Here is a 25,638-nt window from a genome sequence, read left to right as displayed (position 1 = left end):
TCATGGACATTCCTGACAAGGTCATTTGGATACCATCACTTGATAGTTTTACCAAGGCTAATTTTCTCAGAACTGTCAGCCACTTTTTCCTACATCATTTGGTTTCTGGCTCTTGCTAACCAGTTTTGAAAGGAAGCTTGGTATAATGTCATAATTTAACTGAAAAAATAATATTAGAAAATATGGTTCTCATGACTGCTAACACGTACTGTTTGTCAGCAGAGTGAGGACTTTTTGGCAAGGACAGAAAACATCAGAGATTTTTGCCTCTGCTTTGTGACCCTGAATAATGACTCATAAACCCATGTTGAGGGTGTATAAACTCTTACTGAGGCACCAAGTGGCTTGAATAACAGCACATGTTCTGTTCTCTAGAGGAATTTCCTGTGAAAACAATAATTTCTGCACTGAGTTGAGGTATGCTGAAGACTTGGCTGAGGTAGATAAAATGGCTTAGGTTAAAAATGTTCCTGAATTAACTCTGGTGCATTGCTATTGGGAATATAAAATAGAGTAACTCCTACTGAAAACGGCATGCTTATTCCTCAGAAAATTAAAAATAGAATTACCATATGATTCAGCAATTCCAATTCTGGGTGTATACCCAAAAGAACTGAAAGCAGCGATTTGAGTGGATATAAGTATACCCATGTTCGTAGCACCATTATTCATAATATCCAGAGGGTAGAAGCAATTGAAATGTCCACCAATAAAAGGATAAACAAAGTGTGGGATATTCATACAGACATATTTCAGAGATATTGCAGGTTCAGTCCTAGACCTCTGCAATAAAGCAAACAGTGCAATACAGCAAGTCACATGAATTTTTGATTTCTTAGTGCATGTAAAAGTTATGTTTACCTTATGCTGTAGTCTATTAAGTATACAATAGCATTATATCTAAAAAGGACATATCTTAATTTAAAAATACAAAACAAAACCCAATTACAATAGTAACATCAAAGACCACTGATCACAGCCCACCATACCAAATCTAATAATAATGAAAAAGTATGGGAGAATTATCAAAATGTACCACAGAAACAGGAAGTAAGCAAATAGTAGGCAAATGGTGCCAACAGACTTGCTCAACACATGGTTGCCACAAATCTTCCATTTGTAAAAAACACAGTATCTGTGAAGCACAATAAAGCCAAGTGCAATCAAAGTGTGCCTATAGAATGAAATATTATTCAGCCTTCAAAAGGATGGAAATTCTGATACATGCTATAGCATGGATGAAGACACTTTCCTAAGTGAAATAAACCAGACACGAAAGGACAAATATTGTATGATTCTACTTGGTGTGATACTGTAAGAAGTATTTTAGTCAAATTTATAGAGACAGAAAGTAGGTGGGCGGTTGCCCTATGAGGATGGGGAAACGGAGTTAGTGTTTAACATGTACGGAGTTTCCGTTTGGTCGATGAAAAAGCTCTCAAGATAGAAATGGCTGCCTAAGTCCCTTTGGGGGGCTATAACTAAATACCATAGGCTGGGTGGCTTATAACCAAAAGCATTTACTTCTCACAGTTCTGGAAGCTGGGAAGTCCAGGATTGAGGCACTGGAAGATGCAGTATTTGGTAAGGACCCACTTCCCAGCTCACAGATGGGTGTCTTCTCACTGTGTCCTCAGATGGCAGAAGGAGGCAAGGGATCTCTCTGGGGTCTCTTTTATAAGGGCACTAATTCCATCCATGAGTTAATCACCTCTCAAAGCCTCCACCCCACCCCCGCCCCATACAACGCCATCACCTGAGGGGTTAGGATTTCAACTTGAATTTTGGGGAAGACACATAACATCCAGACCATAGCAGTGGTCATGGTTACAGAACAATGTGAATGTGTTTAATGTGCTGAAATGCACACGTACAAATGGTTAAAATGGAAAATTTTGTGTGTATTTTATAACAATACATAATGTGCCTTATCATCAATGATAATGACTTTTGTAACATGCAGGCATTTGTTTTATATTATTTTGTGTCCAGGATTCATCTTCTTTATAAAATCTTTCCTAACCTATTAGAGAAAACTGTCACTTCAGTTTGCACTACCTCTATACTTATGTCTACGTAGTGAACATACACTGCATTGTGTTTATTTGCAGTGGTCCTATGTAATGTTTGAGGGTGGGGACCACGTCGCTTTCAACATGACAGTCACGTCATGGGCCACAAAAACCACTCAGATTGTTTACTAGGCTTATCATTTTATAGTTAAGACTTAAGTCCTCCATTCCATCCATTAAGTACAGTTGATTATGCACTGCCTGCCTGTAGATAACCACCCTCATGTCAGTTATTCGATGGTATTATATTTACCCAAAGATAATCCAAAATAATCCAAGTGATCTGCAGGCTGGAGTTCCCTATCTGTTCTGTAATCAGCTAGAGAGAAAGACGGTACAAAGTTCAATATTCCCAAGAGAAAGCTTCCTGCTTGTCCTAAAAAAAGACCCACCAGGCTGCTAATGGTACTCTAGAGGCCCGGGGCATTATTAGGTTCTGTTCTCCCTGCTGCCGAGTTGCACATTAGGAATAGAGGCGGCAGTATAATTCTTTCAAAACACTGCTGATGGGTTAGGCTGGCTGCACAGAGTTACTGCACCTGCCACCTACCTAATTTACTAGCCATTATCTACCTAATCACAGATATTTCATGGTCAGAAAGCTTCAGCAGAATTTTTAAAAACTGTCATCCCTCCAGAATAGCAATGTTTATACAGACCTTTACCCACAAATCAGGGTGCCTCTAATTAAATTCTACTTGCGTTGGGCATTCAGCATGAATGTTGGTTTCAATTACTGCTCATTCACTGTTATGGTCGGGGGGCGGGGGAACAGCTGGCAATAACTGAGGATCTATTGCCAGGCCCAGGTTCTTCTGCTTTGTGAACTCATTCAATTGGGGTGTAGCAATCTTTGCACACATCTAGGGGTGACTGGAGCCTGCTTATACCGGCTCAGGAGCCAAGGGCTATACCTCTTCCCAGCTCAGCCTTTAGAGACATCCCCTTGGGAACCATAATCCGCCACAGTGGGAATCCATATGCCAGGCAAATCAGTGTATTTTTTTTTAGAGAGCTGATTTTTAAACACTGACCAGTATGCCATGGAATACATGGTGTGGTGTTTTTTCCTTTTGTTTTTACGTTACAAAGTCTCACAGACTGCCTGGATGAGAAACCAATCTCAACTCTGCCATTTCTTAGCTATGAAACCCCACTTGATTTCTCTGTCCCTCAGTGTCTTTAACTAGAAAACAGCGATAATAACATCTACTTCATGGAATTGTGAGAAGTAAATGCAATAGTTTGTGCAAAATGCTTCCTATGGTTATGCATGCTCTTCTGACCCCTCCTCCAAATGACTCTGTGAGAGGAAACGACCTTGAGGACATGCTGCGAATCCCGCCTTCCTCCGTGAGCAGGTTCAGGATATTTCAGTCTTAAGACTTCCAGGTTGGAGACCGATTTGATCTATGACATTCTTTTATTGAAAGCCTCTAAGAAAAAGGTTTGCCAATTTGCCATCAAAGGATAAAGAGTATTTGGGAGGAAATGCATAATTTAACAAAAATCCACAAAGTAGAAACTAATGTACCAGTCTGCATCTTTAAATGGATTTTGCGGCATGTCCTTATTAAAAAATAAGCCTACACATAAATATAAGAGAACAATCTAATAACACACTTGTTACGATTATTTTAATGTCATAAATACTTGAGATGCTGATATAAAAGGAAGGAATAGGGGTTCTGATGGTTTGAGGTGCAGCTAGTGTCAAACTCATGCTACCTTATAATTAACAAAAAAATGGACAACAAAAGGGCTGACTGGGAGCTTTCCCTTTTTATTTTTTAATTTAATTTAATTTAATTTTTACAGCCGCACCCGTGGCATACGAAGTTCCCGGGCTAGGCTTTGAATTGGAGCTACAGCTGCCAGCCTATGCCACAGCCACAGCAACACCAGATCCAAGCTGCGTCTGCGACCTCTGCCTCACCTTGTGGCAACACTGAATCCTTCACCAGAACGAGGCCAGGGATCAAACCTGCATCCTCATGGACACCATGTCAGGTTCTTAACCCACTGATCCACAACAGGAACTCCGAGCCTTCCCTTTTCATCAGATCATGTGATTTTATATCTCAGGGTCTTTGCTTTCTCTGTACAGGATAGATACTTCTGTGCCCAACTTACCACATGAGACTTTTGTGGAAAGCAAGAAAGAAAAAACTGCTTTAAAATACACATCTTGGAGTAAAATGGGCAGTCTGACACAGGACCTATTTCACTCCAAGATGCCACTGAAAATAACAGTAAAGGGACTTTTTTATTTTAAAGGAAAACCTCACAAGAGTGGTGAGGACAGGGGACAGTAGCAACAGAACTGGGGGACTGGAAAACAGATAAAAGTGGGAAAATGATATAAATTATTAGTGGACCCAGTCAAAAAGAAGATGAGTGGAAGTTTAAGGAACTCAAAGAAAGACCTAAAATGTCACTTGATAGCGAATTATAGTGAAAAAAGCTACTTTCTAAGCCTGGGAAATGTCAGTGCTATCTACTACAGAGGCTTTGAAAGGTGGTGCCAGGAACATGTCACTTGGGAACTTATTCCAAATACAAATTCCTTTTCTTTTTAAGGACAGCTGATTTACAATATTGTGTTAGTTTCAGGTGTACAGCATAGTGATTCAGTAATTTTGCAGATTATATTCCATTATAGGTTATTACAAGATAATGGACATAATTCCCTGCGCTATGCAGTAAACCCTTGTTGCTTATCTATTTTATATATAGTAGCTTGCATCTGTTAATCCCATGCCTCTAATTTGTCTCTCTCCCTCTTCCCTCTTTCTTTGGTGACCACAAGTTTGTTTCCCATATCTACGACTCTGTTTCTGTTTTGTATATATATTCATTTGTATTATTTTTTAGATTCCACATAAAAGAGATATCATATAGTATTTGTCTTTCTGTCTGACTCCTTTCAGTAAGCATAATATTCTGTAGGTACCTCCATGTTGCTGCAAATGGCAATATTTCATTCATTTTTATGGCTGAGCAATATTCCTGTGTGTGTGAATGTGTGTCTCCATCACATCTTTTGTTGTTGTTGTTGTTGTTGTTGTTGTTGCTATTTCTTGGGCCGCTCCCACGGCATATGGAGGTTCCCAGGCTAGGGGTTGAATCGGAGCTGTAGCCACCGGCCTACACCAGAGCCACAGCAATGCGGGATCCGAGCCGCGTCTGCAACCTACACCACAGCTCACGGCAATGCCGGATCGTTAACCCACTGAGCAAGGGCAGGGATCAAAACTGCAACCTCATGGTTCCTAGTCGGATTCGTTAACCACTGCGCCACGATGGGAACTCCTCCATCACATCTTAATCAAATCATCTGCTGATGGGCACCTGAGTTGCTTCCATATCCTGACTATGTTTATAAAAACATTGTTTATATTTTGTTTTATTATATAGATAATAAATGTAAATATAATATATATAATTATAAAAATAAATATAATATAAACATGTTTATGTTATGTTTTATATGCTTTATTATGTTTATAAAAATGGTTTATAAAAACTGTGCTGTTCTGAACACTGGAGTGCAGGTATCTTTTTGAATTCGCATTTTTGTTTGTTCCAGATATACACCCAGGAGTGGAGTTTCCAAATGCAAATTTTTGAGCTCATCCATACCAGTGTATCAGACACTCTGAAGTCCAGATCTCTGTGTTTTAACAAGTCTGAAACTCTGCAGCAGGTGTGGAGGATTGCCAGTGGGGCCCTGCTCTTCACAGAGAATAATTATATAGTATTAGACACAGATTCATTCCCAAATAATAGACCTAATGGCTCAAAAATAAAGGGATTTTTTTTTTGTCTTTTTGCCATTTCTTGGGCCACTCCCACGGCATATGGAGGTTCCCAGGCTAGGGGTCTAATTGGAGCTGTAGCTGCCAGACTACACCAGAGCCACAGCAACGCAGAATCCAAGCCACGTTTGCAACCTACACCACAGCTCACGGCAACGCTGGATCGTCAACCCACTGAGCAAGGGCAGGGATCGAACCCGCAACCTCATGGTTCCTAGTCGGATTCGTTAACCACTGCGCCATGACGGGAATTCCAATAAAGGGATTTTAAAGATTTTTCCTGAAAAATTTTTTTTTAACTTCAAGTTTGGAGTTCCCGTTGTGGCACAGTGGAAACAAATCTAACTAAGAACCCTGAGGTGGTGGATTCAATCCCTGGCCTCGCTCAATGGGTTAAGGATCCAGCATTGCTATGAGCTGTGGTGTAGGTTGCAGACATGGCTCAGATCTGGTGTTGCTGTGGCTGTGGTTTAGGCCAGCAGCTGTAGCTCCGATTAGACCCCTAGCCTGGGAACCTCCATATGAAGAAAAAAAAAAATTTCAAGTGTTAACTAAAGCACTATCATTCAGCATTTATAGAAATGGCCTTAATATTACCAAATTATTTCTAAAAACTTCAGAAAATTCATGGAAAACTTTTACCGCAAAGATAGTGCCTCCATTTATGAATAAAGAAGAAAATAAAACAAAAAGCTCTATTATGGATCAACAGGACTTTATTACCTACTAAACCTTGGGGTTGCAAATTTCTTAGATCCCAGATTCAGAAACAGAGATACCCCAGTCACTGCCTTTGACTAGACAGGAGGTCAGCAAACTTTTTATGTAAGGAGTTCGGCAAAAACTTTTCTAGGTTTTGCAGGCCGTGCAATCTCGTTGCAGCTACTCAACACTACCACTGTACAGTAGTTCCCCCTTATCTACAGCTTCAAGTTCTGAGGTTTCAGTTATTCGCAGTCAACCATGCCTTGAAAATATTAAATGGAAAATTGCAGAAATAAACAATTCATAAGTTTTAAATTGCATGCCCTTCTGAGGAGCGAGATGAAATCTCCCACCACGCTGCTCTGTCCTGCCTGGGTCGTGAATCATGCCTTTGTCCAGCATATCCCACTTCTTAGTCACTCAGGAGTTGTCGGTTACCAGACTGACCATCAAGGTATTGCAGTGCTTGTGTTCAAGTCACCCTTCCTTTACTCTATAGTGGCCCCAAAGCTCAAGAGCCCTGATGCTGGCAATTCAGACCCGCCAAAAACAAGCTGTATAAAGTCCTTCCTTTAAGTGAAAAAGTGAAAGTTCTTGACTCAATAGAGAAAAAATACCGTGTCCTAAGGTTGCTAAGAGCTACAGTAAGAATGAATCTTTTATCTGTGAAATTGTAAAGAAGGAAAGCAATGTGTGATCATACCTCAAACTGCAAAAATTAAGGCCGCAGTGCATAGTAAGTGCTTTGTTAAGAGGGAAAAGGCATTAAACTTGTACAATAAGATATTTTGGAAAAAAACAACATTCACATAACTTCTATTATAGTATATTATTATAACTGTTCTATTTTATTATTAGTTATTGTTCGTCTCTTACTGTGCTTAACTTCTAAGTTAAATTTTATCATAAGTATGTAAATACAGGAAAAAACCATAGTACATATTTGGTTCAGTACTATCTGCAGGTTCAAGTATCCACTGAGAGTCTTGGAACGTATCCCCCGTGGATAAAGGGGGGGCTATTGTAGTGGAAAAGGAGCCATGGACAATACACACATGAATAAGCATAGTTATGTTCCAATAAAACTTTATTTACAAAGCAAGATGCAAGCCAGTTTGCTTTGTGGGCTATAATTTGCTGACTCCTAAACTAGACTATGAAAGATTGGAAGTGTTTGTGGGACCAGATATTGAAGAGTACTTTCAAAGAATATAGATTATCAAAGAGCTTCCCAGGGCAGGTCTGTTGATCTGCACTATAGCTGGCAAAGCACTTACAAAGGACATTCGGAATTTACTGGCTTCCTGCCAGCTTCAGGTTTTTCTATCTCTGCTAACATGGGAAAGAAGGTACTTTATGTTTAGAAATACACGAATTGAAAAATACTAATAAAATAAAGGGCAGGGAAGATTGATTTGATCAGAGAAAGCTTTTATCTATGGTGCCATGTGAAAGCCCCATGTGAGAAAGGTTTGCTAATTTCCACCTAAAGAATAACATCCTAAGTAGTCCAAGTATCTTTTAAGAAAATGAATATGTTTTTTGAATAATTTTTTTTTAACAAGAGGAAAAATTCAGACTAACTCTATTTTTAAGTTTATAAAATTTAAGAAGGTGAAAAGAAGCATGAAAAGGGTGGTTCCTGCTCTGGAACAGCAGGATCTACAGCATCTCTGCAGCACCAGGGCACAGGTTTAACCCCTAGCCCGATACAGTGGGTTAAAGGATCTGGTGTTGCTGCAGCTGTGGCATAGCTTGCAACAGCGGCTCAGATCTGATCCCTAGTCCAGGAACTCCATATGCCATGGGATGGCAAAAAAATTTTAAAAAAATTAAAAAAAGAGAGAGAAGAAGAAGAAGAAGAAGAAAAGCTTGAAAGGGGGCAAAATTTGTTTAGTCCAAAAATGAGTGATAAAAGTCTATATAAGATCATTCAAGGAATAAATTTTCAACAGCCTCCTATATAGTCTGGCTTCCATGCTACGTTGAACTTGATTTAGTATAAATTTTGGTACTTCTTTACCAGTTTTTTCTTTTAAGTGCTTTATTCTAGAATAATTTCAGATTTTTAGAAAAGTTACAAATACATCACACAGAGTTCCCAAATACCTTTGGGACTTCCTCCAGTTTTGAGAAGCTGACAAAACAAGAGATTTTAACCTTAAAGTTTAACAATTTTTAGTACCAATTGAACAAAAATTTAGACATTTGAAAATGTCAAATGCCAAATTTATAGTTATTATTTAAGTAAACTATATAGTACTTTCAAATTTAGTTTTCTTAACAGGAAAATCTAGTTAGCAAATCATCCTTCAGTTCTCGGGTTGTGCCACCTCAAAATAGGCGCATGCCCTGTCACTTTTTTGCACAATGTTCTTTTTATTTCCTTCACAGTACTTATCTCCCTCGGTGGTTACATTGTTTATTGGCTTATTGTCTATCCTCGGAGACTTCACCCATTTTGTTCCCTGCACTACTTGTTATAATCTCTGTACCCAGAATAGTGCTTGGTGCACGATGAGTAGGAATATTCAATAGACTTTGCTGGATGAATGAATGAATGAATGAATGAGTAAACACTTTAGATATGGCAGGGGTGATAAAAGGCACATGATAAAAGATACAGCTATTTAAACTGCCATTGTTGCTGAAATTTCAACCCTTTACCACCAGTGACACACACAGCTGAAGTTTTGGGGAGCTTCTGTGTTAGTCTATCATCTTTGTAATCACTTCTAAGGCAAAACTTAGAATTGTTACTCCCAATATATCCTTACACTCTGAAGGCCAATCCTTTCAAAGTACACCTGTATTGTTGATTCACTGCACACAGTACTTCTGGCATTATTCATTTGATGTGAAAAACCAATAAAGAAACATTTAAGGGAGTTCCGGTCGTGGCACAGCAGAAACGAATCCGACTAGGAACCATGAGGTTTCGGGTTTGATCCTTGGCCTTGCTCAGTGGGTTAAGGATCCAGTGTTGCCATGAGCTGTGGTGTAGGTCACAGATGTGGCTCGGATCTGGCATTGCTGTGGCTCTGGTGTAGGCCGGCATCTACAGCTCCAATTAGACCCCTAGCCTGGGAACCTCCATTTGCCGCAGGTACCGCCCTAAAAGGACAAAAGACAAAAAAAAAAGAGAGAAACATTTAAATCATCCTTAAAGTTAAACTAATTACAGTTATTAATCATCTTTCTATATGTAAAAATATATTTGAAAAAAAAAACTAAAAAATACTGGATCCCAACCTTATGGTGGCTTGGAAATGAGACATTTTGAGAAGACAGGTGAAAAGCTTAAACGATTAAAGGCAGAGTGAGGCAGCTGTCCTTCTTCCCTGCCACTGCCTATCCCTCAGCATCAAGGTTGGGGAATTACCTGGTTGTAAGAAAAGGAAAGGAAGGATAGGCAGATGGCTGGAAGGAAGAAAGGAAGGAAGAGAGGAAAGGAAGAAGCAAGGGAGGGAAAGAGGAAGGAAGGGAGAAACTACCCATTCCTATGTTTTCTCTATACACTTACATTTCTCCCAAGGTCAACTATTACAAAATAAGTCCAAAAGTCAAAGCACTTGATCCTCTGACCAACCAAGGGAAAAGAAAACCATTCCAAGATAAGCATCCATAAAACATCCATTTATCAGATAAAAAGAAGCAGGAAGGATGAAAGCCCTAGGGCACTTTCAGGCTATTCCATTAAGAGCACTTATCTTTCTCCTGTTTCTGCACCTGCCCTGTGAAGAAGGGTGGACACTAATAAATGCCGTCGATAAACGCATTCAATGCAGCATAAACTGATCCACCAGCCAAAGGGCACTGCCCCACTCTCAGTAATCCCGCTGTCACTTCTGGAACATCTCTTGCTTATGATGTAATGACATCCAAATAACTCAAATTATTTAGTGATCTGAAGATGTGATAGACTAAATCTCAAGGCCAAGAAACATATCAACTTTAATACTAAAAATGGAGTTGAGGGAAAAATTCATTTTTAACCACAGACAAATTTTGAAAGACAAAAAATAATGATAATAATAAAAGGTAAATAAAACTCTATTCTTTTTTTCCTCTACATAAAAACAGAACAATCAGTAGTAGTAATTCTGAGATTATTCATTTGAAACTATTTAATGTACTTACAAGAAAAAGTGAATAAGTTTGTAATGTTACTTTGAACCAAGGTTTTCAGTGTAACAGAAAAGAAATACAAATATAAAATCAAATAATATTAAAACTCCATAAAGTTACCTTGGAAAAATAAGTGTGAAGTCATAACTTATTTTAAATATAATGATTTTTTTCCACTATAGCTGGTTTACAGTGTTCTGACAATTTTCTACTATACACCATGGTGACCCAGTTACACACACATGTATACATTCTTTTTTCTCACATTATCATGCCCCATCATAAGCGACTAGACATAGTTCCCAGGGCTACACAGGAGGATCTCATTCCTAATCCATTACAAAGGCAACAGCATACATCTATTAACCCCAAATTCCCAGTCCATCCCACTCCCTCGCCCTCCCCCTCAGCAACCATAACTCTATTCACCAAGTCCATGAGTTTCTTTTCTGTGGAAAGGTTCATTTGTGCCGTATATTAGATTCCAGATATAAGTGATATTATATGGTATTTGTCTTTCTCTTTCTGACTTACTTCACTCAGTATGAGAGTCTCTAGTTCCATTCATGTTGCTGCGAACAGCATTATTTCGTCCTTTTTTACGGCTGAGTAGTATTCCATTGTGTATATATACCACTTCTTCCGAATCCAATCATCTGTCAGTGCACATTTGGGTTGTTTCCATGTCTTGGCTATTGTGAATAGTGCTGCAATGAACATGTGGGGCCATGTGTCTTTTTCAAGGAAAGTTTGGTCCAGCTATATGCCCAAGAGTGGGATTGCTCGGTTATATGGTAGGTTCTGTGTATAGATTTCTAAGGTACCTCCATACTGTTCTCCATAGTGGTTGTGCCAGCCTTCATTCCCACCAACACTGCAGGAGGGTTCCCTTTTCTCCACACCCCCTCCAGCACTTATTATTTGTGGACTTATTAATGATGGCCACTCTGACTGGTGTGAGGTGGCATCTCGCGGTAGTTTTGATTTGCATTTCTCTAATCATCAGGAATGTTGAGCATTTTTTCATGTGCTGGTTGCCCATTTGTATGTCTTCCTTGGAGAAATGTCTATTCAGGTCTTTTGCCCATTTACCAACGGGGTTGTTGGCTTTTTTGCTGTTGAGGTGTATAAGTTGCTTGTATATTCTAGAGATTAAGCCCTTGTCAGTTGCATCGTTTGAAACTATCTTCTCCCATTCTATAAGTTGTCTTTTGGTTTTCTTTTTTCTTTCCTTTGCTGTGCAAAAGCTTGTCAGTTTGATTAGGTCCCACTGGTTTATTTTTGTTTTTATTTATGTTGCTTTGGGAGACTGACCTGAGAAAATATTCAAAAGGTTGATGTCAGAGAATGTTTTGCCTATGTTCTCTTCCAGGAGTTTGATGGTGTCTTGTCTTATATTTAAGTCTTTAAGCCATTTTGAGTTTATTTTTGTGCATGGTATGAGGGTGTGTTCTAGTTTCATTGACTTGCGTGCAGCTGTCCAGGTTTCCCAGCAATTCTTGATGAAAAGACTGTCCTTTTCCCATTTTATGTTCTTGCCTCCTTCGTCAAAGATTAATTGACTGTAGGTATCTGGGTTTATTTCTGGATTCTCTATTCTGTTCCATTGGTCTGTATGTCTGTTTTGGTACCAGTACCACATTATCTTGATGACTGTGGCTTTGTAATATTGCCTGAAGTCTGGGAGAGTGATGCCTCCTGCTTGGTTTTTGTTCCGCAGAATTGCTTTGGCAATTCTGGGTCTTTTGTGGTTCCATATAAATTTTTGGATGGTTTGTTCTAGTTCTGTGAAAAATGTCATGGGTAATGCGATAGGGATTGCATTGAATCTATAGATTGCTTTGTATAGTATGGCCATTTTTACAATATTAATTTTTCCAACCCAGGAGCATGGAATATCTATCCATTTCTTTACATCTTCTTTGATTTCCTTGATTAATGTTTTATAGTTCTCAGCATATAAGTCTTTCACCTCCTTGGTCAGGTTTATTCCCAGGTATTTTATTTTTGGGGGTGTAGTTTTAAAAGGTATTGTATTTTTGTATTCCTTTTCTAATATTTCATTGTTAGTATCAGAAATACAACTGATTTCTGAATGTTAATCTTATATCCTGGTACTTTGCTGAATTTGTTGATCAGTTCAAGTAGTTTTGGGGTTGAGTCCTTAGGGTTTTCTATATATAGTATCATGTCATCTGCATACAGTGACAGTTTTACCTCTTCTCTTCCTATTTGGATGCCTTTTATTTCTTTTGTTTGTATGATTGCTGTGGCTAGGACTTCCAATACTATGTTGGATAACAGTGCTGAAAGTGGGCATCCCTGTCTTGTTCCAGATTTTAGCAGGAAAGCTTTCAGCTTTTCTCCATTGAGTATTATACTGCTGTGGATTTGTCATAAATGGCTTTGATTATGTTAAGGAATGTTCCCTCTATACCCACTTTGGTGAGTTTTTATCATAAATGGATGTTGGACTTTGTCAAATGCTTTTTCTGCATCTGTTGAGATGATCATGTGGTTTTAGACTTTTCTGGGTTTTTTTGTTTTGTTTTGTTTTGTTTGTCTTTTTGCCATTTCTTGGGCCACTCTTGCAGCATATGTAGGTTCCCAGGCTAGGAGTCTAATCGGAGCTGAAGCCACCGGCCTATGCCAGAGCCACAGCAACGTGGGATCCGAGCCATGTCTGCGACCTAAGGCTCACAGCAACAGCAGATCTTTAACCCACTGAGCAAGGCCAGGGATCGAACCCGCAACCTCATGGTTCTTAGTTGGATCCGCCAACCACTGCGCCACGATGGGAACTCCGACTTTTCTGTTGTTAATGTGGTGTATGACATTGATTGATTTGCATATGTTGAACCATCCTTGTGCACCTGGGATGAATCCCACTTGGTCATGGTGTAGGACCTTTTTTATATGTTATTGGATTCAGTTGGCTAAAATTTTGTTGAGAATTTTTGCGTCTACATTCATCAAAGATATTGGCCTAAAGTTTTCCTTTTTGGTGTATCTTTGTTTGGTTTTGGAATTAGGGTGATGTTGGCATCATAGAATATCTTTGGGAGTGTTCCTTCTTCTTCAACCTTTTGAAAAAGTTTAAGGAGGTTGGGTATAACTTCTTTGTATGTTTGGTAGACTTCACCTGTGAAGCCATCTGATCCTGGGCTTTTATTTGTAGGGAGTGTTTTTATGACATATTCAATTTCATTTCTAGTGACTGGTCTGTTCAGTTGATCTATTTCTTCTTGATTCAGTTTTGGCAGGCTGTAAGACTCTAGAAAGTTGTCCATTTCTTCCAGATTGTCAAATTTGTTGGCATATCATTGTTCATATGTTCTCTTATGGTTTTTTGTATTTCTGCAGTATTGTTGTGGTTTCTCCTTTTTCATTTCTTATTTTCTTTATTTGGGGCTTTTCTCTCCTCTTCTTGGTGCATCTAGCCAGAGGTTTGTCAATTTTGTTTACCTTTTCAAAGAACCAGCTCTTGGTTTTATTAATTTTTTCTATTGTTTTTTAAATCTCTATTTTATTGATTTCCTCTCTGATCTTTATGATTTCCTTCCTTCTGCTGACTTTAGGTTTTTCTTGTTCTTCTTTTTCTAATTCATTTAGGTGGTGGGTTAAGTTGTTGATTTGAGATTTTTCTTCTTTCTTGAGGAAGACCTGTATTGCTATGAATTTCCCTCTGAGCACTGCTTTTGCAGCATCCCATAGATTTTGAGAGGTTGTGTCTTCATTATCATTTGTCTCGAGATATTTTTTAGTTTCTTTCTTGATTTCCTCACTGACCCATTGGTTTTTTTAGTAGCATGTTGTTTAGTCTCCATGTAGTAGGTTTTTTCTCATTTATTTTTCTGTGGTTGCTTTCTCATTTCATGCCATTGTGGTCAGAGAAGATACTTGAAATAATTTCTCTACTCCTGAATTTGTTGGGGTTAGCTTTGTGCCCTGGTATGTGATCAATTCTTGAGAATGTTACATGTGCACTTGAGAAGAATGCGTACTATGATTTTTTTGGATGTAGTGTCCTGAAAATGTCAATTAAGTCTAACTTTTCTACTGTGTCCTTAAGGATCTCTGTTGGTTTATTGATTTTCTGTCTAGAGGATCTGTCCATTGATGTGAGTGGGGTGTTGAAGTCTCCTACTATGATTGCATTCCCATCAATTTCTCCTTTTATGTCTGTTAGTATTTGTTGGAGGTATCTGGGTGCTCCTATATGAGGGGCATATATATTGACAATTGCAATATCCTCTTCTTGAATGGATCCTTTTACCATTAAATAATGTCTTCTTTGTCTTTCCTTTTGGTCTTCATTTTAAGGTCTATTTTGTCTGTTTTGTATTGCAACTCCTGCTTTCCTGTCTTGTCCATTGGCATGAAATATCTTTTCCCATGCCCTCATTTTCAACCTATATGTGTCCTGTGCCCTAAGGTGAGTTTCCTATAGGTAGCAGATTGAAGGTTTTTGCTTTTTTATCCAATCTGCCACTCTGTGTGTTTTGATTGGAGCATTCAGTCCATTGACATTTAAGGTTATTATTGATATATATGTATTTATTGCCATTTTAAACCTTGTTTTCCAGTTGATTCTAGGTTTCTCTTTTCTTTTTTTAGTTGGATGGTTTCCATTTATTTTACGCTCAAGTACTTTTCAGTTTTTGTGAATGTAATGTTCAATTTTGCTTTGTGATTGCCCTATTTTTAAAGTATGTTAACCCCTTCCTATCTGCTTGCTTTAGCCGTCATATAGGCTCAAACACATCATTAATATAAAAAAAGAATCTTTATTTTCTTTCTTTCCTTCCCCACACTGTATGATCTTGATGTCTCTCTCTCTCTCTCTTTTTTTTTTTTTAACATCTTCATGTTTAGATCTGTATGCTGGCTTATTTAAGTGATTGCTTTCCCATAGTGGTTTCCTCCATCCTAGTTCTTCCTTTTTTTTTTAATTTAGAGAAGCCCTTTCCACATTTCCTTTAGAATGGGTTTAGTATTGCTGTACTCTTTTAGCTTTTGTTTGTTGGAGAAATTCTTTATTTCCCCTTCTATTTTAAATGATATTCTTGCTGGATAGATATTCTAGGCTGCAAATTTTTTTCCTTTCAGCGCTTTAAATATATCTTGCCACTCCCTCCTGGCCTGTGGTGTTTCTGTAGAGAAATCAGCTGATAGCCTTATGGGGGTTCCCTTATAATTAACTCTTTGCTTTTCTCTTGCTGCCTTTAGAATCCTCTCTTTAACTTCTGCCATTTTTATTATAATATGTCTTGGTGTGGGCCTGTTTGGGCTCAACTTGTTTGGGGCCTTCTGTGCTTCCTGTATCTTGATATCCTTTAGATCTGGAAAGTTTTCAGCCATAATTTCTTCAAATATATCTTCAATCCCCTTTTCTTTTTCTTCTCTTTCTGGAATCCTATTATATGTAGATTGGCCAGCTTTATATTATCCCATAGGTCTCTTATATTGCTTTCATGTTTTTTCATTTGGTTTTCTGACTGCTGTCCTGATTAGGTGATTTCCATTATTCTATCTTCCACGTCACTAATTCGTTCCTCTGCATTATTCATTCTGCTCTTTACTGCCTTTGGCTCAGTTTGTATCTCTGCAAATGAATTTTCTAGTTTTTCTTGGCTCCTCCTTATATTTTCTAGTTCCTTTCTGAGGGAATCTGCATTACTGTTCACATCCTCTCTTAATTCCTTGATATTCAGCCTTAATTCCTTTAGTATTTTCTTCCTTTTGAACTCCAGGTCTGTCAGACTGCGGAGGTCTGTTTCATTGTTGACTGCTTTAGGTGAGTTCTCATGTTCCTTTAACTGGGAATAGTTTCCAAGCTTCTTCATCTTAATTGTGCTTTTCTTTTTCTGTGAGTTTGGGGAAGTCAAACTGTAGTCTTGTAAGGCCACTTCTATGCAAGAATACCCCCTTGTGTTTTTGGGGGGTTACTATTTATTTTTGGTGTGGGAATTTGAATATTTGCTGTCTCTTTCTTTGGTGTGAGCAAGTTGTTATCCCCAGGATGCTCAGTGTGTTTTCAGGGAGAAGGAGGCAATCGGTAGGGCCAGCAGTCAATGCCTGGTGGTTGGGCTCTCAACAGTATCAAAGACCTGCAGGAATGTGGCACAGGCTACTCCTAGTTGCAAGGCCCTGGGAAGTGGTAATGAGCTCTAGGCAGATCTGCAAGGTGACCAGAGTATTTGGCAGTAGCAGCAGCAGGGTGCGTGTGTTTCCAGGGGAGTGAGAGCAACAACAGCTAGTGTTCAATTGAAATGCCCTCCTCTGAGGTGACTGGAACTGCAGGTGGTGCCTGTTCAGGGACCCCTAGTGGTAGCAGGTCATGACCATCTCCGGAGTCAGTGACAACTGTGTTGGTTTGCCCCTGCCACCTGTAGACCTTGCATGAAGCAACTCATCTCACTTAGCCCACATAGGAGGTGCTGTACAGGCTGCTCTCAGTTGCAGGATCCTGGGAAGTGACAGAGATCAGGCGTGTGGGTACTGCCCAGAGCATTTGGCAGTGGCAGTAGCAGGGCGGGTGTGTTCCCAGGGATGCAAGAGTACCAACAGGTGGTGTTCGGTCACAATGCTCTCCTCTGCGGTGCCCTTGAGGTGAATGGGGTTGCAAGTGGTGTCTGTTCATGGACCTCTAGTGGCGGTGGGCCATGCACACCTCTGGAGTCAGAGATAATTGTGGCAGTTCGCCCCCGCCACCTGCAGACCATGCAAGAAGCACCATGTCCCACTTAGCCCACTCAGGAGGTGCTGCACCAGCTGCTCCTAGTTGTAGGGTCTTGGGAAGGGACAGTGACCAAGTGTCTGGGTGCTGCCCAGAGCGTATGGTAGTGGCAGCTGCAGGGCAGGTGTGTTCCCAGAGGAGTGAGAGCAACAATGTATGCTGCTAGGTTGCAATGCCCCCTTTTATTCTTTTTTGCCAACCCCTGAGGTGACTGGGGTCGCAGGGGGAGCCCACTCACAGGACCCCAGTGGTGTCAAGCCACACCTCCCTCTGGCCTCTGAGATGACCACCATGGTCTGTCCCTGCCACCTGTAGATGGTGCAAGAGGCACCACGTTGCACTTAGCCTCCTGATCCCCTTAGCCCACATAAGAGGTGCCTGGCCACCAGTAGCCTGCGCAAGAAGCGCCCAGTCTCCCCTGAATGAGCAAGAGGCTTCTTGCCGCCCCTAGTCTGCGCCAGAGCCATCTGCCCTCTGGAGCCCACAGGCACGCGCACGCTCCGGCACAGGGAGTTTCGTATGGTGGTCCGCTCCTCCTCTTCTAGCCCAACAATGGCACCTTGCCTCTCCTGCAGGTCCAGACCTTCTCCCGGGTTCCCTCTGACATGGCGTTCTCCTCCCCAGCCCATGATGCACTGCACCTTAGTCCCTCAGGCTGTCCCCACACCGCCAACCCCGGGCCTCTCCATGGGACTGACCTCCGGAGCCTAAGTCTCAGCGCCCAGCCCCTCCCCAAGCATCTCAGGCTGTGGTGTCTGGGCTGGTGGTTCAGATGATCTGTGCTCACTCTGCTTTGCTGTTCTCAGTCCAGCTGCTGCACTTTTCTCGCAACTTTGAGGTCACTTAGACCGGGCTGATCTTTCCGTCAGTTAGGTGGCTTCCCAGGATATGGGTTCCTTTTCTCCTTCACAGCTCCCTCTTGGGAATGCTAGTCCTGTCCTAATTCCTTTTCTCTCTCTCTCTTCTCTTCTTTTGTTCTACCCAGTTATGTCAAGAGTTTCTTGCCCTTTTTGGAGGTTTCATTTCTTCTGCCAGCATTCAGTTGATGCTCTGTGTGAGTCATTTTACATGTAGGTGTGTTTTTTTGATGTGTTTGTGGGAGAAGGTGAGTGCAACCTCTTGCTCCTCCGCCATCTTGCTCTGCTTCCTATAACTTTTTATTTTTAAATGTATATATATTTCTCACTCTGATCCCTCAAAAAAAAGCCTGGGAACACTAATAACCACTAAGAATGAGCACACTTAATACCCAGACTATGGCTTCTAAATTTCACTTTCTACCAAAAGGAACCAGAGTTCCTTGTAATTAATAACTGATTCTTAGATTGAACAGTGAAATGAACAAGACGAGCTTAAAGCACCCTATTGTATCAAAAAGCAGGGTCAAAGAAACTATTGGGATGTGGGTACTTCTGGATTGTTCTGTACCTTGATCTAGGTGCTGATTATATGGGAATGTTCATGTAAAAATCCAGTGTGATTCACTTAGGTTCTCTTTTCTGTATGTGTATATAGGAACCAACCTGAAGGGGTTCCCAAGGAACAAAGTTTTCTTTTGAGCATCCAGAAAAAAACAAGTCACTGCAACTAATCAAAACATAACAAATATTTCTAAAACCTATGAATTTACAATGACCCTAAATAAGGAAGAAAGAAAGAAAAAGAAAGAAAGAAACTCTTCCCCTACAAAAACAAAGAAATATCTTTGATCACCTTTTGAAGAAAGAGGTCAAATAAAATGGTATCAGCACAGCCAATTCTCATTGGATATTCTCTCTGTTTTTACAGAGGGAGGGAGAAGTTTCATGATCCTCATAACTGCTAAAAGAGAGCAAATATCAGCTTTCTTGCCATGTCAGGGTTAAAAACCCTTTCTCTTCTACTTTTTGCCTATGTTATATTTGCTGATGGGTTCGTTGGTTTACCACGTTTACTTTTTTTCAACACATTTCAACCTGTTTTATATGTCAATCATGGTTCTCAAGCACTTTGGTTCCATTTTTGGGGGTCCTGGTTGGCCTTTCCTCAGGAAACTAAGGGAACTAGAATGTGGAGCTGATAACAGGGATGCCAAGAAAACGAGATAAAGGAGCTTTCTGAAAGCACTGCTGAGTACACATGCAAGTGTACTAATTCCTATGACAAAAGAGGAGTGAAAAGAAACACACTCCCTTAAGGAAAAAAGATGCTGATCATCTGCTTTTTCCTTTTAAGAAGAGTTTAATTTCTGCCTCATATAATCAAGTCACAACTCAGCAAATGTATGGAAACAAATTTCCAGTTACTTTGTTTCCGTGAACTTAAACTTGATAGTCAAAGGGACTCATGTACATTTCATCTTTACAATTGTCAAGTATCAAGAGCCCCTTGGCCATACTGACCTAAGAGAGTCCATGAAATAGAGCAGGAGTAATGTAACCAGAGGACAGCAAACTACTAGAAGTAAACATCCAATCCAGGCAGCCTGCCTTCTTCTTTGCTTCAACATTAAAAATTAATATCCTGAGGCCTCAAATCTGCTTAAGGAACAGGCACTATCCATTTGAAAATTGGATGGTTAGGCTAAGAATCACTGTTTTGGGATCAAGTCAGCTCCCTCCCATCCTAAACTGTGATCGAATAATTAATATTCGAGTTTAGCTAATGCAAGCAGAGAAGTGCCATGCCCATAAGGAACCTATGATTTGAAATGTTTTCATGGTTAAGACTCTTTATTACTACATGGAAGTTGGATTTAACATCAAATGAAGAGGACCAAGTAGTCTGGTCCCCCAAAATATATAGTGATCCAAGATGGGGAAAGAGAAGTTTTGTGATTAACTACAAGCCTCTATGCTGGTCTGATTCTGACAGTGAGATTTCTCAGTGTCAAAAGTTCCGTACATGTAGATGACAGAGCATACAGCTCCCTGAATCACTCTGATGTCCAGAATGAGTAAGGGCAGAAGATGCAATCTAAACAACCACAAGTATCATTCAAAAAAGAAGCCAACTCCAAGAATCACTTTTATCTCCCTGGGATCAAAACGGTCAGATCAGACAACGGAACCCTTAGGCTGTGACATATTAGACTCTGAGATGACAATCTCAAGGGCTGGAAAAAAATGACTCAGACCTTATCACTGGGCAAATCAGATTTCCAGACTAAGAACAATGGACTGTCTGGTTTTGGAAAAGTTTTCCTTCTTCATAGGCAAGCCCGGCACGTGTTAGCTTAACCTCATAAAGCCATCATTCTCACAGTGCACACATTTTATATAAAATAATAAAATGGGAGTTCCCGTCGTGGCGCAGTGGTTAACGAATCCGACTAGGAACCATGAGGTTGCGGGTTCGGTCCCTGCCCTTGCTCAGTGGGTTAACGATCCAGCGTTGCCGTGAGCTGTGGTGTAGGTCGCAGACGCGGCTCGGATCCCGCGTTGCTGTGGCTCTGGCGTAGGCTGGCGGCTACAGCTCCGATAAGACCCCTAGCCTGGGAACCTTCATATGCCGTGGCAGCGGCCCAAAGAAATAGCAAAAAGACTTAAGAATAAAATAAAATAAAATAAAATAAAATGCCAACAGAGAATAAAGACTAAGGGAGAGTGATTGCATGTAAGGAGAGAAGAAATTTAAGCTTAAAGAAGTAATCTTGACCTCAAAAGCCTATAGATGCCAGGCAGCTAACATAAATCTGTGAGGCTGGTTGGGTAAAGACTAGCAAACTTTAGTCCTTGAAATAGTAATAAGACTAAATCATTAATCTTCCAAAAGAAGTGGTTATGTGGGTTTTTGGGGAGAGGGGGGTTGGCCGCATCTGTGGCATGCAGAAGATTGAACCCACTCACACCACCGTAATAACCAGAGCCACAGCAGTGACAATGCCATATCCTTAACCTGCTGAGCCACCAGGGACTCCAAGTATCTGTTTTTCTTTTTTTTTTTAATGTGAAGTTTCCAGAATGTCCAACGTTGGCAATTAACTCAGTTTAAAAAAAATTTTTTTTACAGGTTAAAAAAATTACAGTGTAAAATTTGGCCTATAGGTCACCAGTCTGCAAGCTATGCTTTAAAATGTAGCTTTAAATAATACAGTAATAAGCAGAAAGCTTCTGACATAACAGTGATTACACTAAATGAATGGGCCTTGATTTCTATACTACCAAGAGGGAGCAGTCCACGCAAGGAAACGACAGACGTGACATCAGAACACCCGCGAGCATTTTCCAAATTCCCAGATGTCTGAACTCTCACCACCACCACCACTGCTGTCCCTATGCCCCAGAGAAAGTAAGGGTTTGAGTAGAGGACATACATTTCAAAAGATCCCCAAGGGCTGTAATGGTAAGCCCTCCCACTCTGGGGGTCTCAAGAAAGTAGAAAGCTTTGTAAAACTGGGAGGGATATGTCTGAACTGGGAAGACCAAACTCACCGAGCCTAAGATGTCAAAGAGTGTTTGTGAAGGGGCTCTGAAAATAGTAACTGCAAATATCAAAGATGACAAGGAACCCACAGCAAACATCAGTGGTATCGTATTAGTTACTTCAGCTTCACATGCAAAAAGAATATAATCAATCTTCTACCTGTTTACAATGAAAGATTAGAGAAACTGGATGCATTTTAAGAATGTGTGTGCCATGCATATCTAATGAAAGCAAGGATAACCTTCCACCCATCTGCAGGCTTAGGATGCAGGTTCATTATTCAAGAAAGGAAGGGGAACATCTTATTTTCACATAATGGCCAGAGTGCAGACAGGAAAAGTTTAGATATTTTGGCATTTTTTTTAATTTCCCATTCTTTAAAAAAATGGCTGCAGCACTTTTTATTAAGATGGTTACACATAACCAGAATTACCATGTCTTATTTTTAGATCTGATACACATAAAAAATAGAAACACATTCCTGTGATTTGGTAATATCTCACTAATCTTTTGCCATCATTAAGCACTGCCTAATCTAACCCTGCCTGTGATTTAAGCTTGCATTCTTCTACTTACCTTGTAACTGGGAGTCAAAGTCTTCCAGGTCAGCTTTAAGATAAAAGCTGTTCGAAGTAGTTTATCCTCAGATGTCTGCAGCTTTTTTCCTGGGAACCTGGTCTGTCAATTAAGCTTGCTGGGGTTATCATGTAAATTATGAGAGAGTAGCTCCTTGATTTTTTCTTCTTCCTTTTGTGCAGGAAGGGGGAGAAGCTGAAAAAGAGATTAAAGTCATACAGTATATCACCACAGACCTTTCATCAGCCTCTGTGGCCAACAGAAAATTCCTTTCAATTTATCTTTTGAGAAGAAAGTTCATAAGATTTGGGGCATCTCAGCTTTTTAACCTCCTTTGCTCAATCTTACATAATCTCAAAGACTAAGCACTGAGCTCCTCAGCAATCATAACAAGCATAATTTACACCTTACCCAGAGCTGACAGTAAGAAAACTCTCAATTTATAAAGCAAGTATTTTCTAAAAGGAGACTAAGCATATTTTCCATAAACACCTTTAAACCTCCAGTTAAAGGTAAACCTCAAACAGCTTTTTAAAAGTCACTATGAAATGGTTCCATCAACCTGTGTATAAATGTAGAACAAATACACAATCCCAATACCCTGATGAAGACCTATTAATAGTCTCTAATTTGCCTTAATTGTTGCCAAACTTCTGAAACAATCCTTTAGTAGAAATACCTGACTATACCAGCAAAGTATAGTGTTCAACTTGACCTAATTTTTTCAGAAGGCAAAGAAACAATATTTTATGAGAAGATAGAACATGTTCCATTTAAGTTAAAAAAAAAAAAAAGAAAAGAAAAAGAAATCTCTAATCCTAAAATGTGACAGCAATTTTTTTTTTTTTTCCTTCAACACATAGACCTCTCTCTAGTAGGCTCATTTATTCACAAGATAGCTTTAAAAATTACTCTTCTGGACTTCCTGTTGTGGTTCAGCGGTTAATGGACCTAACTGGCATCCATGAGGACGCAGGTTCAATCCCTAGCCTCACTCAGTGGGTTAAGTATCCGGCATTGCTGTGAGCTGTGGTGTAGGTCGCAGAAGCAGCTCAGATCTGGCATTGCTGTGGCTGTGGCGTAGGCCGGCAGCTGTAGCTCTGATTCAACCCCTAGCCTGAGAATCTCTATATGCCGTGGGTATGGACTCAATTGTTTAAAAAAAAAAAAAAAATTACTCTCCAGGTTTGATGATTTTTCAAGCCTATTCTTTCATTCTGTTTTAGTTTTTTCTCTTTTTACTTATAAAGAAGAAAAAAGAGAAAATGCACACACACACACATTTACTAAAATACTACGCCTTAATAAAAGTACAAAAGATAGTGTCTAACCAGTATCTTATGCTGTGATTGCTCTTTATGTACCATTTTCTGGGGGGAAAAAAAGCATTTGTTTGAAATGCCCCTCTAGCTCTACAAAAAAGCTTTTTAAAACTCTACCGTGTGCTAAGACAATTCTGTACATCTGATAATTCATTGATAAAATTTGATTGATGACCATGATGATGACATAGAAGAACTCGGGTTAGGAACCATCAAAATTACTTTTGTGGAGTTCCTGTAGAGGCTCAGCAGAAATGAATCCAGCTAGTAACCATGAGGTTGTGGGTTTGATCCCTGGCCTCACTCAGTGGGTTAAGGATCTGGCATTGCCACTGCCGTGGCTATGGCTGTGGCTGGTAGCTAGAGCTCTGATTTGACCCCTAACCTTGGAACCTCGATATACTGCAGTACAGCCCTAAAAAGTAAAAAAAAAAAAAAAAAAAAAAATTACCAGTCTAACAGTACATGGTTCAGATATAATCAACCATCCCTGGTAGTTACTAAAGCCGGAAATATTAGGAACACTCATTTTAATTCAGCTTCAAAAACTTGATTAGGACAGAAAGATTTATATCATTACATTCAAATTCAAAATTTCCAAGTGACGGGAGTTCCCATTGTGGCTCAGTGGTTAACGAACCCGACTAGTACCCATGAGAGGCAGGTTCGATCCCTGGCCTTGCTCAGTGGGTTGGGGATCTGGTGTTGCCATGAGCTGTGGTATAGGTCACAGACACGGCTTGGATCCCTCATTGCCGTGGCTGTGGTGTAGGCCAGCGGCTAGCTCTGATTTGACCCTAGCCTGGAAACCTCCATATGCTGCAGGTGTAGTCCTAAAAAAGAAAAATAAAACAAAACAAAAAACAAAAACCAGAAAATTAACCAAGTGGCAACTAAACTTTATTTTAAATTATAAACTGTAAGGGATCTTGTTTTACCTTGTACATAAACTGCATATGGGGCAGAAGTCCAAAGTTCAATTCTGATTACTCCTTGTGACAATATGCACTGAAAATTAATTCAAGTTCTCATTGTTAAAAAATAAACTCAAAGCAGTGGAGTTCTCATTAAAAAATAAACTCAAACTATAACCAAAACTGATGTTTTACAAGAAAACATTATACCTGGTTTTTATCAAAACACACCAAAAGAATCATGCTCTAATTTAACAGTACCCTTTGCAGACCAGAAAGACTTCTAACACCCTACCTCCTGAGCCATTAAAAAATTAAAAGTTGTAAAGGTTGGAAAGGTTGCACCACAGCCAGTTCCTTTATATACCAGTCAGCCCTTGAGTAGGAGTCTCTGCAAAATCTCATCAGGGGAGTTTATAGTGATTTGGCAAAGGTTCCTTTTGAATGGCTCATTCAGGAAGCAAATGATCTGTTATCTTTGCAGCAGAATTTTTCCTGTGAGTCATGTGACTAATCCTCCCACAGCCTGGATTTTGCCCACTAAACACTGTGTTCTTGTCCAGCATCCCCTCCACATTCCACTTATGTCCTATTCAAGCCCCTCCAAGCACATGATGTATCCTACCAAGGACTTAACTGTGCTGTGTAGCACTAAGTCAACGCAGGGAATGCAAAATGGGAGCAAGATGAAACAAGCTCCATCACTCTGTAAAATATTAAAGACAAGATTTTTAAAGTTGTAAAGACAGTAAAGACTGTAGCCCAAGACACAGTACAAAACCATTCTTCATTATCTTACTTACCTTGTCTACTGTCTCCACTAAATACCTTAGTTAGTGAAGAGATATTTATTTTACTTTTCTCACTGGCAGCAAAGTTTAGAGAAAAAATTGATTTTTTCTTTTCTACTTGTGATAATCCCAAGTACACTAAGAATTTCTATACTATGTCTAAATCGCT

At 39.8% G+C, this 25,638-nt stretch overlaps 1 protein-coding gene across 7 annotated transcripts in view; it reads right to left on the bottom strand.

Moving 5' to 3' along the window:
• OSBPL6 (oxysterol binding protein like 6) overlaps nt 1-25,638 on the bottom strand; it is a 229,861-nt gene that overhangs the window by 107,647 nt on the left and 96,576 nt on the right. For all 7 annotated transcript variants that reach the window (XM_047772964.1, XM_047772969.1, XM_047772967.1 and 4 more), the window contains exon 2: nt 22,443-22,637. The gene's annotated coding sequence lies outside the window, so the exon portion shown is untranslated. The remainder of the gene's footprint in view (nt 1-22,442; nt 22,638-25,638) is intronic.

Source organism: Phacochoerus africanus, chromosome 3 (genome assembly GCF_016906955.1).
Source record: "Phacochoerus africanus isolate WHEZ1 chromosome 3, ROS_Pafr_v1, whole genome shotgun sequence".
Taxonomy (NCBI): Eukaryota; Metazoa; Chordata; class Mammalia; order Artiodactyla; family Suidae; genus Phacochoerus; species Phacochoerus africanus.
This window is presented reverse-complemented; position numbering and strand designations above follow the sequence as displayed.